Source organism: Ambystoma mexicanum, chromosome 5q (assembly GCF_040938575.1).
Source record: "Ambystoma mexicanum isolate Mex_15411 chromosome 5q, UKY_AmexF1_1, whole genome shotgun sequence".
NCBI classification, from domain to species: Eukaryota; Metazoa; Chordata; class Amphibia; order Caudata; family Ambystomatidae; genus Ambystoma; species Ambystoma mexicanum.
In genome coordinates, this window is record NC_090933.1 from 146,368,613 (window position 1) to 146,381,839 (window position 13,227).

Here is a 13,227-nt window from a genome sequence, read left to right on the forward strand (position 1 = left end):
ATAACAATGACATGTTCCACCATTGGACTATGGGCATACAATTTGCACCAATTTGTTCCCTTGGGGCACACTAGCCATGGCCACTGTATATTTGGCACCAATAAGATTCTTTAGGGACCACGGCCTTTGCCCATGGCCCCTGTACATGTTCCACCTATAGGTTTCCTTGGGGCCCACTAGCCATGGCCTTTGGCTGCACATGTTGCACTAATAGGTTTCTTTAGAGTCCACTAGCCATGGCCAGTGACCACAGGTTTTGGCCGTGGAACCTGTACATGGCCCACTAGCCATGATCTTTGACCCTGTCCAGTGAGCACTGCCTTTGGCACGGCTAATAAACACAAACACGCTCGAATATATAAAAGCTCTCACAGGCACTACCCATGTACCTCCTTCCTTTTCTCCAGGTACACCCACTCACCTCAGTTGTTGTTTACCTAACTGGCTCCCTCCCCTTACTCCCTTTCTTTCATTGCTTCATTCGATGCATTTTCTTTTACGAGCGTGTCTTCCGTTACTACCACGGTAATCTTGTGAGATTGCCCTGAATTCCCCAGATAATGCAAAAACATCAAATCACAACTGGCTTCGCAGACCACCCCCAATTCTCCCTCTTCACATGATGTCCTCTATCCTGCGCCCCACCTCTAGCCTGAAATGATTTGATTATTTTTCCTTCACCAAAAAGCTTTTTTTCCCTTTTCTTTTTTCATTCACCCGATAATCGCACGCATCGAGCAAAAAAAATGCAGGATTTTAATTTTTGAAAAGCTTCTCTATAGCAGAGCACCATGCGAGATGTAGCTATAATTTTGGGAGAAGGGGCACCCTTTCCCCAACACATTTTTTAAAAACTACTGGATGGAATAACCCCAAACCTGTCGTGGAAATTAAGTCAGCGCTTCATGCAGAAGTTGTTTCTTATCTGGTCCAATTCCATCCAGAGGATTTTGCACTTCGGCCTGCTAAAGTTTGGATTTTTTCTGTACACGAAAATGAATGGCAGTATACCGAAAACAGCATGTTTTGCTTTCTTAACAACTTTTTAATGTTTTAACAAATCTTTCCCAAAGTGTCCTGTCTGCGGGGCCCACGACAAACATTTTGTTTGTAAAATATCAGTCAAATCTGTTATGCAAGTCAAAAGTTATTAGGAATAGAATTTGGGGATTTCCTATGGATCTAGGCACTCAGCTTAACTATAGTCTGTTGACCACCGCACTATAACATATAGTGCAGCGCTTGCTGCACTATAGTTAAGGTGAGTATCAAGTTCCATAGGACTCAACCAATACTGAATTACTAATAGTTTTTTACGTGCATTACAGATTTGGCTGATATTGTACAAACAAAAAGATTGTTACAGGCCCCCCTAGCCTAGACATTCTGGGAAAGATTCATTAAAATATTGAAAAGTTATTAACAAAGCAAACAAACACTTCTTGTCAGCTTACACCCATTCATTTACCCACAGATAAAACATCAAAATGTCTGCACATTGCCCAACAAAAGCCGCTGGACGGCCTTGAACCAGGTATGGAACAAGTTGGGCACAAAGTGTTCACTTACATGTCTTGATTGGTTTGGGGTAAATCATCCAGTAGTTTGAAAAGTATTTCACAGAGAAGGGGGTGCCCCCTGCATACTAAGACCTTTATATCGGTCTTGGTGCTTTGCAGCAGAGATGCTAGAGGATGCAGGCGGTGTGTACGTACCAATACCAATACCAATACAAATACCCATAGCAAAAGCAATCACATCAGACTAGAGGTTGATAGTGGGAAAGATGACACCATGTAAATTTAGGGATTTTGGCATGGGTTGGGGAGCCGGTAATGGGTAGAACATTTTCAGTTTATCAGGCAAAGACCCCTTGAATCTCACGAGATGACAGCAGCAAGGCCGCAAGAAGCTCTCGGAATTAAATATGCGTCACACAAAGTGATGGGTGATAGGGCTATTGGGAGAGGATTAGGGAGGGAAAAAGTAACTGAGTGCAGTCAGGGGACCTGGAAAAAAGAAGGGGGGCACATGTTGAATGCCCGTTAGAGCATGGAATACTTAATCATTCCAAGCAATTTTCCTTTTATGACAGGAATCGGTGAACCGCCAACCTACCGCAGGAATTTATGTTATTGGAATTGAGTACTGTGAAATTATCATGGGAATAAGGATTTAGAAAAAAAGGTTTAACATCTAGAGTGCCTACATCTACTGGTCAGGGGGCAATGGGTGTTTGGTAACAAAATAATGGTGAGACATGGACAGTGACCATGTCTGTTAGGCCAAAAGAAAGGTATCTGTGGAACACACACAGAGGCTGAAGGCCATAGCTAGTGAGACATCAAGAAACTATGCAACATGTTCAGCCACGGTCACTGACCATGGCTGAAGGTCATGTCTAGTGGTCCCTGGGGAAATTCAGTGAAAACACATGTGTTAAGGTGATTAGATTTAACACAACAAAAGCCCTGAAATTCAGCACTCGCATTTCAGTCAAGTTCACATCGGAGAAGAAAATGCATCACAGAAACCAAACAGTCCTAGGTTATAGGGGATGATGGCCAGGAGAGGGCCAGGGATGAAAAAAGCAATTGAGAGGAGTGGGGTTCAACAGGAAGAAGAGGGGGGCACCTGGTGAATGGTTGGGACAGGGAAGAGTTTGGGATTTCTGAGCATTAACCTGGGGAATCCTATGGGCATGGGTATTTTACAAGCCACTGTATGTGTAGTTTGTTGCCATTTTCGGGGGAATAACAGGGGAATCCCGTGGGAACGGGGAGGGAGTGAAATAAAAAAAGTAATTTTACACCTGCAGTTATCACATCTCCTAGGTAGGGGGCAATGGGTCTCTGTGCAAAAGGTCATAGCTAGTGGGCCCCAAAGAAACCTATTGGTTCAACATGAACAGAAGCCACGGCCAAAGGCAGTGGCCACTGGGCCGTAGTGGAACCTATTTGTGTGACCAAGGGCAATGGCTAGTGGGCCCACAGAAACCGATTGTTGTAACATGTACAGTGTCCATGGCTGAAGGCCATGGCTAGTGGGCTCAGAAGAAACCTATTGGTCTAACATGTTCAGCGGCCAAGGCCTAAGGCCATGGCTATTGGGTCCCAAAGAGACCCATTGGTCCAACATGTACAGTGGCCAACGTCGAAGGCCATGGCCAGTGGGTCCCAAAGAAACCCATTGGTTCAACATGTATAGTTTCCACAGCTGAAGGCTGTATACCAATGCAAATTAATTCAAGAATGAAACTCAAAAAATAAACACAATACCACTATAACTTCAGCTTTAACACTTAATTCAACTATGTTATTGCTATCACCTACCTAATACTTTAAGGCAGTTTGAAGGTTATATTTCTAGTGGCATGGAGAAGTTTTATTGTTTGATTTGCAATGGTACATTGTGAGTATTTGCACCTTAATGTTCATATCCCCACTCTTTTTAGACTTTACTTGTTGTTAAATTAACTGTAACTCTTTACTTTAACAAGTTTTGCTAACATCTAATTTCAGTGATTTGTTTTTGGGGAGTATAGCATATCACGTATGGGCATATGTCCTAAAAGTATATGTAGTGTCAAATATTGTATTAACGATCCCCCGGCTACTTTAAAGTCATCACCCAACTTGCTCAGCTCAGCTCAGATAGGAGGTTTGAGTCTTTCTTTTTTTAAAGGAAGAAGCAATAGGCCACTGGAATAGCTGCAAGAGGGATGTCTCCCCCAGGCCAGTGCAGAGCTGATTTGTGCTCTTGCTACAATAATTAGATTTAGATTTGTGGGTCGCAGCATTTGTTTTCCCTTCACTCACAGCATGTGTAGCATTACAATATTACAACCCTAGGAACCTGACATTTTACTCAACCAGGTCCCAGGTCCTGTCAATCCTTTTGACATATCGTAATGAAAAGAGAGAGAGAGAGAGAGATAGAGAGAGAGAGAGAGAGAGAGAGAGAGAGAGAGACATGGAGAGAAGCACAACAAACATATAACACACTGTTTCTGATAAGCTATCCCCATAACACTCAATGTGCTATTAATGTATCAAAGACAAGAAAGTTGAATGTCAATGTATGACAAATAAGCATTTTATTAACAAATCTATATTTGTATCCCTTGATTGCTTCTCACTAAATCAACATAAGTTACAAACACATTGTCAACTTCAACGTTACAATAACCATAGCCCAACTTTCTACTTGAGCTGAGTCTCAAGCCACTTCTCTATAACTAAACCAACTGGTATCATCAATTCACCTTCTGAATACTAAAGCCATTTCCATCTGTTCTCTAATGAAATTTATAACAATTCTAAAGTTACTGAAATATATTTCTATTACTTCTAAAACAAACCAAGATGCATAATTCAATGAATCAATCTTCTGCTTCTAAAATATTTGAAGCAATGCAAAGCGCAATGCCAGATGATCAGAATTACCCTCTGTTCAATCCAGCAAACTCAACATAGCAATAGTAACAGAATACATGTAACCATGACATTTAGGTGAGGCTCATAGCCCTCAACCCCTTTCTATATCCCTGGCATGGCATCAGCAGCCTGCACCCGTGAGTTTGCAGCCTATTTATAATGTTTCCAACTTGTAATTCCCCTTTTACCAAAAGCTACCACTTTCAGAGGAATCCCCCAGCTTCTGGCTTCTGGATTCAAAGTACCTCCCATTCGCCTTAGGATAATGGTAAACAATATTGGCTGGTACCACACCACTCCTATGCTTTATCAGTAGAATCCCATGCCAAATGTTCAGCAATGGCTCCAAGAGAACTCTATCTATCTATCTATCTATCTATCTATCTATCTATCTATCTATCTATCTATCTATCTATCTATCTATCTATCTATCTATCTATCTATCTATCTATGCCATGAATTTTCCTGCTGAAGGCATCACGTAACAAGGTGTTTCTCCTTAGCTACCAAGCGGGTTAGTGTATAATTTGCTTAATAGAAAATGGAGTGGATCTGGTTCCACGGTCTATTCATTATGGCTTTAAGTTTGCATATGCATGAATTTACTGGTCTGCTCAATCCAATGAAACTACATATATAAGCATGCATGCATGTATGGTATGAAGTGGTGAAGCTGCTTAGTGCCTTGCTAAGCTAAATGATCGAATGAATGAATGAATGAATGAATGAATGATGAATGAATGCTCACTCAAAAACACACTTCTCTTTGTGTTTGAAGCATTACTACTAAATCGTCATTGCTATTTAGAGCTGTATTTCCCTACAAAGCTAATCTAGGCCTCTAGGAGTATTTTTGAACACTAAAGCACTTTGAGTACACTGTTGCAGTACTAAGCACTACAGTTGCTGGTTTAAGTATTTCAGACTGTACTGCCCTTAAGCATGTATTACACTACTATCTTTTCAACCTAAACATAGCATATGATATCCTCACAGGATATAATATAGGAATCTATGTGTTCATCTCATTCAAGGTACTGTATTCAACCTGGCCTTTAAAGTCAATGATAAAATAGTTATTCTATTATGCGCTGACATTCTGAAATGAGATGGCGTCTTACCTATTCCTCTTATCCTTTGTGATGAATTGTGGAATTCAGTCACTACTCCCCAGGGGGGAGCCTTTCCCTGTGAGGGTAGGGAAGTGAGCCCACTACACAATACCCTGCCTAGGTGTAGAGACAAGTGGGACCTCACCGGGAGAGACTCCCAGCTTGGGGACAAGCACTCCTATTCCGATGAAGAACTCCCTAAGCAACCCACCTATAGCCCATCAGTAATAACACCTACCAGAAGAAAACATGAAGAACAAGCTGGAATGTGTTACTGACATGTAGAACCCTTGACTCAACCTGAAAATATATTCCTATGTGCTAATGAGATGAAGAAAACCACAGGAGCTGCAGAGAGTACAAGCAGGACAGAGAAGAAGGACTTTGACGCTCCACCAGGGATGTCCCATGGCGGTGTCATAAATCTGAGAGGAGGAGACCAGGGAATGAGAGAAGCCTGGGAGATCTGAATCAGCTATGAGGGCAAGCTGAAAGAGACAGAGATACTTAGCTTCAGGTGCTGAGAAGAAGCTGGCATGCAAGTCTGGGCATTTTACCCCCAGGAAAACCTTAAGTATGAGAAGCTGAAGGACTAACACAGTGTCCAAGGAGTGATGATTGTGGTGTGACTGAAGCCTGGTGGACTTTGGAGCTCCTAAACAATGCTGAGACTACTTGACTGAAGGCACCACACAGTGTGGTAAACAAAGAGGAAAAGAAGAGCTGAGAAGCCAACTTGACAAGAAGGCCCTCTGTGAACCACAAGCCAAGTGACACGATCCCTGAGCCAGAAAGGTAACGGGGAGAGTGGGACAACCATGTGGGGGACCGAAAAATAGTGAATAGTCTATTCATACTTGTCCCAGTAAGGGCTAAGTATGGGAAGTATATAATAAAAGTGGGAATCATTCCTGGAACACTCATATTCATCCCAAGGAGAACCAAGTCCTGGAGAACAGTCAGGGTCATTACTGGAACACTTATACTCATCCCAGTAAGAACCAAGTGGTGGAGAAAAGGGTGAGTCATTACTGGAACACTCAACCCATCCCAGTAAGGATCAGGTGTTGGAGAAGAGTGAGAATCATTACTGTACCTCATACTCGTCCCAGTTAACACCAAATAGTGGAAAAGAATGAGGAGATTCATTACTGGGAACCTCATACTAACACAAGTAATGACTACGGGTTGAAAATACCTAACAAGAGTGATAATCAATACTAGAATCCTCATACTCATCCCAGAAAAGACCAAGTATTAGAAATGCTTCAGAAGAGCGAGAGTTATAATTGGAACAGTTCTATTTGCCCTCGTCACAAGCAGGATTGAACATTAAATAGAGATAAAGCCTCACATTTAACTGACAAGAAAGGAAGAGAATTTCCCAACGGAAAAGGGGGGATGGAAGCAAATAAGATCACACGAGAAAGGAATAAAACAAAATGGAAAAACTAACGTGTTAAAGACACCGTTGAGAAATTGAAGAACCCAATATTTGAACTATATGACTTGATAAAAGTAGTTACAAAGAACTACCTACAAATACTGTGCTAAATTGAACTTGCTGAAAAGCAGCCCACAGAAGAAGGGAATCATTTGATTGTGGCAGGGACAGGTTAGATTAGTTTAGACAGAGGACAATCTTCATTTTAGACTCAATGACAATGGACAAGCATCCTAGTTTGTTTTTTTAGGCAAGGAAAACACATTATTTAGGGAAAGTCAGGAGTTTTCACTTTTCTTTTAATACAGAAAATTTAAAAATGGAAGACCAGGGTCCTTGTCCTTCTTCTGACCCACCACACACTGCATGGCTGAATGGGCAAGGTCCCATGACAGTAGTGTGCGTTCATGCTTTGGGAGTGTATCAGCATATGACCATATAGGGAATGTGCCATATGGTTTACTTTTCATACATGTGTGCATTTTACAACTCGTATACATCTTAAGTGCCTGTGAAAATTGACATCAAAGTCAATACTGTCTTTGATGTGAGCTTTTATATGTATATTTGTGTACTTGTGTTTAATACACATTTCATGCACATACATATCAAATTTGTGTAGACGTTATCAATTCATTTATCACATGCCTTCCAGCCCTTCTATACAAAGGCGAACAGATGGCTTATGTGTGCTGTAAGTGTCTGTGGCATACGTGTGTGCTGCATAAGTGTGTTTGACATAAGTATGTATGGTGTGTAAGTAGCAAATAATGTTTGGGGGGAAATCATGTGACATGCATATGTCCTGTACACCTCCTATACACATTTACATTCAAAATATAGTGAGTTGTTTTTATTTTTATTGGTTCAATCAAACCTTTAAAAAAGAAATGACATTACATTTAACTATTCATATGTATAAATATCGCAATTTACGAGAAGAAAACATAAAAACAAAAACCATCATACATTAAACAATTTAGACAATTAAAATGATAAAATAATTCAAATGAAATCAAATGAATACTGAGTTAGGCAAAATACATCACAGGTTGCAACCAAATATTTAAGTCCATTTTACATGTGATTTAGATAGTTCTTCGTCAATGTTTTTGAGGAGAAATGTCAGAGCATATGTTAGTTTATTCTTTACCTCCGTAAAACATTCCTCCCACCATTCTTCCATGGTACTATGAGGTTTATTTGCCACAATTGATTCAAACAGTGTCATTCTTATCGTGGAGAAGGCTTTACAGGTAAGAATCAGATTTTTGATGTTTTCTTCGAAGCGGTCACAAAATCTGCATTTTGGGTTCAGCTTCTCATATTTGGTCCATCGCATAATTACTTCTTTGGTCTTAAATTGATTCAGCCTGAATTTCATGAGCAGGATTCTTTTTTGTTTGTCTGGGCATTTTTCAAGATATTTATACGTTGAATTGTAGGCTTTTCCTTCAAAGGGAACATTCTTCAAGAGCGAATATTTAGCTCTGTTTGTGCAAGTACTTGTCCAATCATTTTCCCACAACTTTTTTCTTACAGCATCTGGATTTTCCTTTAATGTGAGTACATCACTATTTATGTCTGTTAGGATTTGATGACATTGATTTTTCCAGGCTGTAAAAACTGTGTTCGATTGTTTATCTGCCAAATCATGCAGAATTTTCATTTGCGGTCTACCATTGGGCAAAATTATCTTGCGAAAGATTGATAGAGTGTTCCATGTGACCTTTGCATTTATTGAGATTCGTATCTTAGTACTGCTGCCGGTATTCCCCTTGCAAGTTTCAAAATTCTGCCCCAAAAGATGTTTTCAAGGTTATCCCACAAACTTGAGGGGCATCCAAAAGCAGTGTCTGTGCCATATATTAAAGCTGGCACTGCTTTTTGTTTGTAAATCTTTTGTGTGGGAACCAATGAGAACTTGCCACATCTTTTATCTAAAGCTGTAGCTTGAGCACTTAGCTGACAACATTTAGCTTTTGTTTTCTCGACCCAAGTAAGATCATTTATATTGGAATTCAACCACATGCCCAGGTTTTTTACCTGTTTTACCTTTTGTAGTGGATCGCTGTCAAGGTGCCAGTTGAATTTCTTAGATGTACTTTTGGCAAGATTTTGTAATGCTAGGACAACAGATTTACTTGGATTTACATGCAGCCCATTGACTTGAACATATTTTTCCAACACTTGAAGTTTTCGTTGTAAACCAATGGGTGTAAGATCCATTAGTACTAGATCGTCTGCATATAGGATCCCATTCAAAGCAGAATCAACTATTTTAGGATCAAATCCTTTTGATTTCAAAAGTGCTTTGCCGATATCGGAGATGAAAATATTGAAAATTATGGCCGCAAGAGGACACCCTTGTTTGACTCCACAGTGGGTACGAATGGGTTTAGACAAAGTACCACTTGCATCCAAACGAATGTAGATCTCAGTGTTGGTATGCAAATCCTTGATAGCATGTAACAGGCTATCTGGACAATTCCAAGTTTTTGATTTCGTCCAAAGGATTTCCCTGTCTATGCTGTCAAAAGCATGGGACAGGTCGACAAATGCAAGGTACACTTTTTATCTTTTCATGATCGTGTCCATTTTCATTAGATTAATGAGTATTAGATTTAGGCAACAGCCAACACCCTTCACAATCCCACTTTGTCTAACATCGGTATGTTTAGTTAGAACTAGCCATTCCATCAATTTGTGCTGAAGTTGAGTTGCATAAATCTTACCTATTACATCTAACAAGGCAATAGGCTTATAGTCCATTTGGTTTGCTTGGTTGCCCTTTTCAAAAATAGGAACAACAATGGCTTTTTTCCACAACACCGGGGTAGCACCTTCCATAACAATTGTATCAAATAGGACCTTACAAAACTCTGCCCATGCTTCTGGATCAGATTTTAACATGGCATTAGTTATGCCATCCGGACCTGAGGCACGAGAGTTTGAAAGTTTTTTAATATTTAACAAAATGCCATCTTGATCAAACTGGATATCCCAATGTGAGAAGGCTGGCATCGGGGGATCAGGAGTGTTACCCATTTTTGAGAACAGCATCAAGAAATGCTCAATCCATTTTTTTTCAGTGACCATGTTTTTGTTCGAAGCCAACTGTATCCCAGATTCGTTGTTGATAATTGACCAGAAATCTGAAGAGGTTTTCTCTTTTAGGCACTTCGTTATTTTTTCTGAATCATGTTGTTCCGTTAGGGCACGATGTGCAATCAGCCAATTCTTATAGTTTTGTTTGATCTTTTTCTTCATCTTGAACTGATCCACTTTACTGTCATTTTTTAATTGTTTTGATTTTGATGTGATGTTACTTTTCATATGTATAGGATTTACTTTTCCTATATCTTTTATATGCATGTAAAAAATGACTTCAAAGTCAGTAATGATTGTGATGCCCATTTTCATAAGTATAATAGTTGTGACAAATCTGGACTTTTTGTCCTTTCTACCCAGACGGAAGCCACCCCATTTGAAGCTAGGGAGGTGAGCCTGCTCAGCAAGACCCTCCCTAGAGGGAGTGACTCCCCTCTCGGAGATACGGACTCCCATTCCGGTAAGGAACTCCCTGTCCAGAGTACATTGTCTGCCTACATGGGAATGTGAAAGACTGTTGTTACTTCTATTTTTGATTCTCCTAGTCATGACACTTCTTTAATCTCTTTGGCTTCAGGTAATCATGGATCCCTCCTGAACTTCAAAGTCATAGAGGAATTACACACACCTTTTGTTTGTGATGGCGTACATAAAACCACAGGGAATGTGTAATCAGAGAAAGAGAATCCTACCCACAGGCAAATCTCTAATGGGCGGATGCCCTGGAGGAGTGGAGCCATGCTAGAATGCAGAGCCAGCGGTAGTGTGGAGAGCAAGCGAATCACTAGCAAGATACCAGAAGGCTGGTGTCTTGACTAGCACAGAATCCAAGGTTGAGAGAGAGAGACAGAGACGATAAAGCAACCATCTCATCTGGCAGAGAGACCACACGGAAACAGCTGTGGTGGGCCTGGGGCCCATTAAGAGACACTGGCCCTCATTACGACCCTGGCGGAAATCAACTGACATGACCGCCATAGCGTAAATAGCGTTTCCGCCACTGCACGATGGAGGAAAGTGCGGCTAATTCTGACCCATCGGGCACGAGCATTACGCCATGGTGGAAGTGCAAAGTCCGCGATGGCGGAAATGACCCCAAAACGCCCCTTACCGCCGTCGTACGTCGCCCTAGGTGCAATACCGCCACCCATCGTAGCGGTCACCGTAATGAGCGGTCAGCGCAAAATACGGTCACCGTAAATATACGGAAACGGAAGTAAAAACATGGGGCCGGAACGGGAAACAGCACGCCGTACACCTATAAAATCAGAATCCCAACACAACCATTAAAAATCCGACCCTGAGACACATCCCAACCCGTTAGCCACCCCAGTCAAAAAAATAAATATGGGAAAAGTTGCTAAAAAAGCGTGCGACCGCAAGCGGCAGGTCCACTTCTCCCACGAGGAACTCACCGTGCTCACAGAGACCCTCCAGGAGAATGCTGCCGTCGTCTTCTCTACGCAAATGACCAGGACGGCACTTGCGAACAAGAAGGCCATATGGGCGCTGGTGGCACAGCGGGTAAGTGCGGTGGGGACCGCACCCCGCAACCCACAGCAATGCAGAAAGCGATGGGACGACCTACGGATACGCGTCCGGAGCATACTCTCTGCCAACCGGAACATTGCCACAGCTACCGGGGGAGGATCGGAATCACCCATCAAGTTGACCCCCTGGGAAGAAATCTGTGCCTCCACCATTGGAATGGAGAGCATAGAGGGAGTCGGAGGGATGGAGAAAGGAGTGCAGACATCAGAAGAATCAGGTAGGTGGCCCAAATAAAACTATGCCAAATCCTCAATTACCAACCATGTGAAGTACCATGTGTCCCCATAGTGCAATAGAAACACATGTTCAGGAGAACGACCACATACATTGCCATGACAGCGCCCCTTAAAAGTCAGATTAAATAAATAAATATTTAAAAATCCCAAAAACACACTCTACATGTGCAGCATGCACACCCTAACTGCAGACTGCAAAATAACTGCATCCCCAATGCACACAAAAATGAGACCACCACCAAGGCCCTGACCCAAATCACCCCCAGGTACCACCCCAATGCATGTGATACAATTGCCATTACAATTACCACAGACCCATGAATAACGCTCGCCCTCCTTTACTCCACCACAGGGTCCGATTCCAACGACGAGCTTCAGGACACCCCTACCAGCACACCTGCAAAGAGGGCCAAGACCAACGGCCAAAGACCCTCCACCTCAGCTGCACGGATCAAGGCACGGCAGCACCACGAATCGAGTGGCAGCACACTGGAGGGGACATCAACAGGCACCCCAGCAGCCAGCATGTCCACAACAGCAGCACCACAGGTCCCCCCAATGGATGCCACAGAAGGCACTGCTTCTGGTGGCAGCAGCACCCTAGGTGACACAGCATTCATGCCAGCATGCTCCGACACAGAAAACGGTGCTGCCGAAGTAGGACACATCCATGACCTGTCCCAATCCCCCTGTATGTTTCATCCCGTACACCATGAGGAAACCACGCAGGGGCACCCACAAGACGACGACTGGCCAACCCCCACAAGGCCTGTTGCAAGGCGTCCAGCCCCTCTGTGACACCACCGCAAATGGGTATGGCCCAGCAGAGGCAACAGTCCCTCGAGCAGATGATAGTGCAACAGCAGCAACTAGCCACGCTCCTCAAGGAGCATGCTGATGAATGTGGGGGTACTAAGGCAGCCATTGAAACTGAGACACTTAGGGCAGAAATGGAGCGAAGTACAGAGACACTAAGGGCACAAATGGAGAGAAGTACCAAGAGCCTGAGGGGGGAACTGCATGCGACGTCCAAAGACGTATGTGGTGAACTTGCCGCTGTGCGCCGTGTGCTCACTGAGCTCTCACAGACCCTTAGGGACATGCATGGACGTGAGCAGGCAGAGACATCATCCGTTGCAAGTTCCGTCCAGGGCAGCCCCCAACGTAGATCTGGGAGGACCCGGCGCTCCACAGGCAGGGGTGCCCCTGATACCCGGAGAGGGGGCTTGCAATAGCGTCTGCCCACTGACAATGAGCGTCATTGGACACTGGTGTTCGGGGGGTAGGAGGGTGGAGGGGGGGTGTTGTGCTTCTTTGGGTGGCGGGTCGATTGGGTG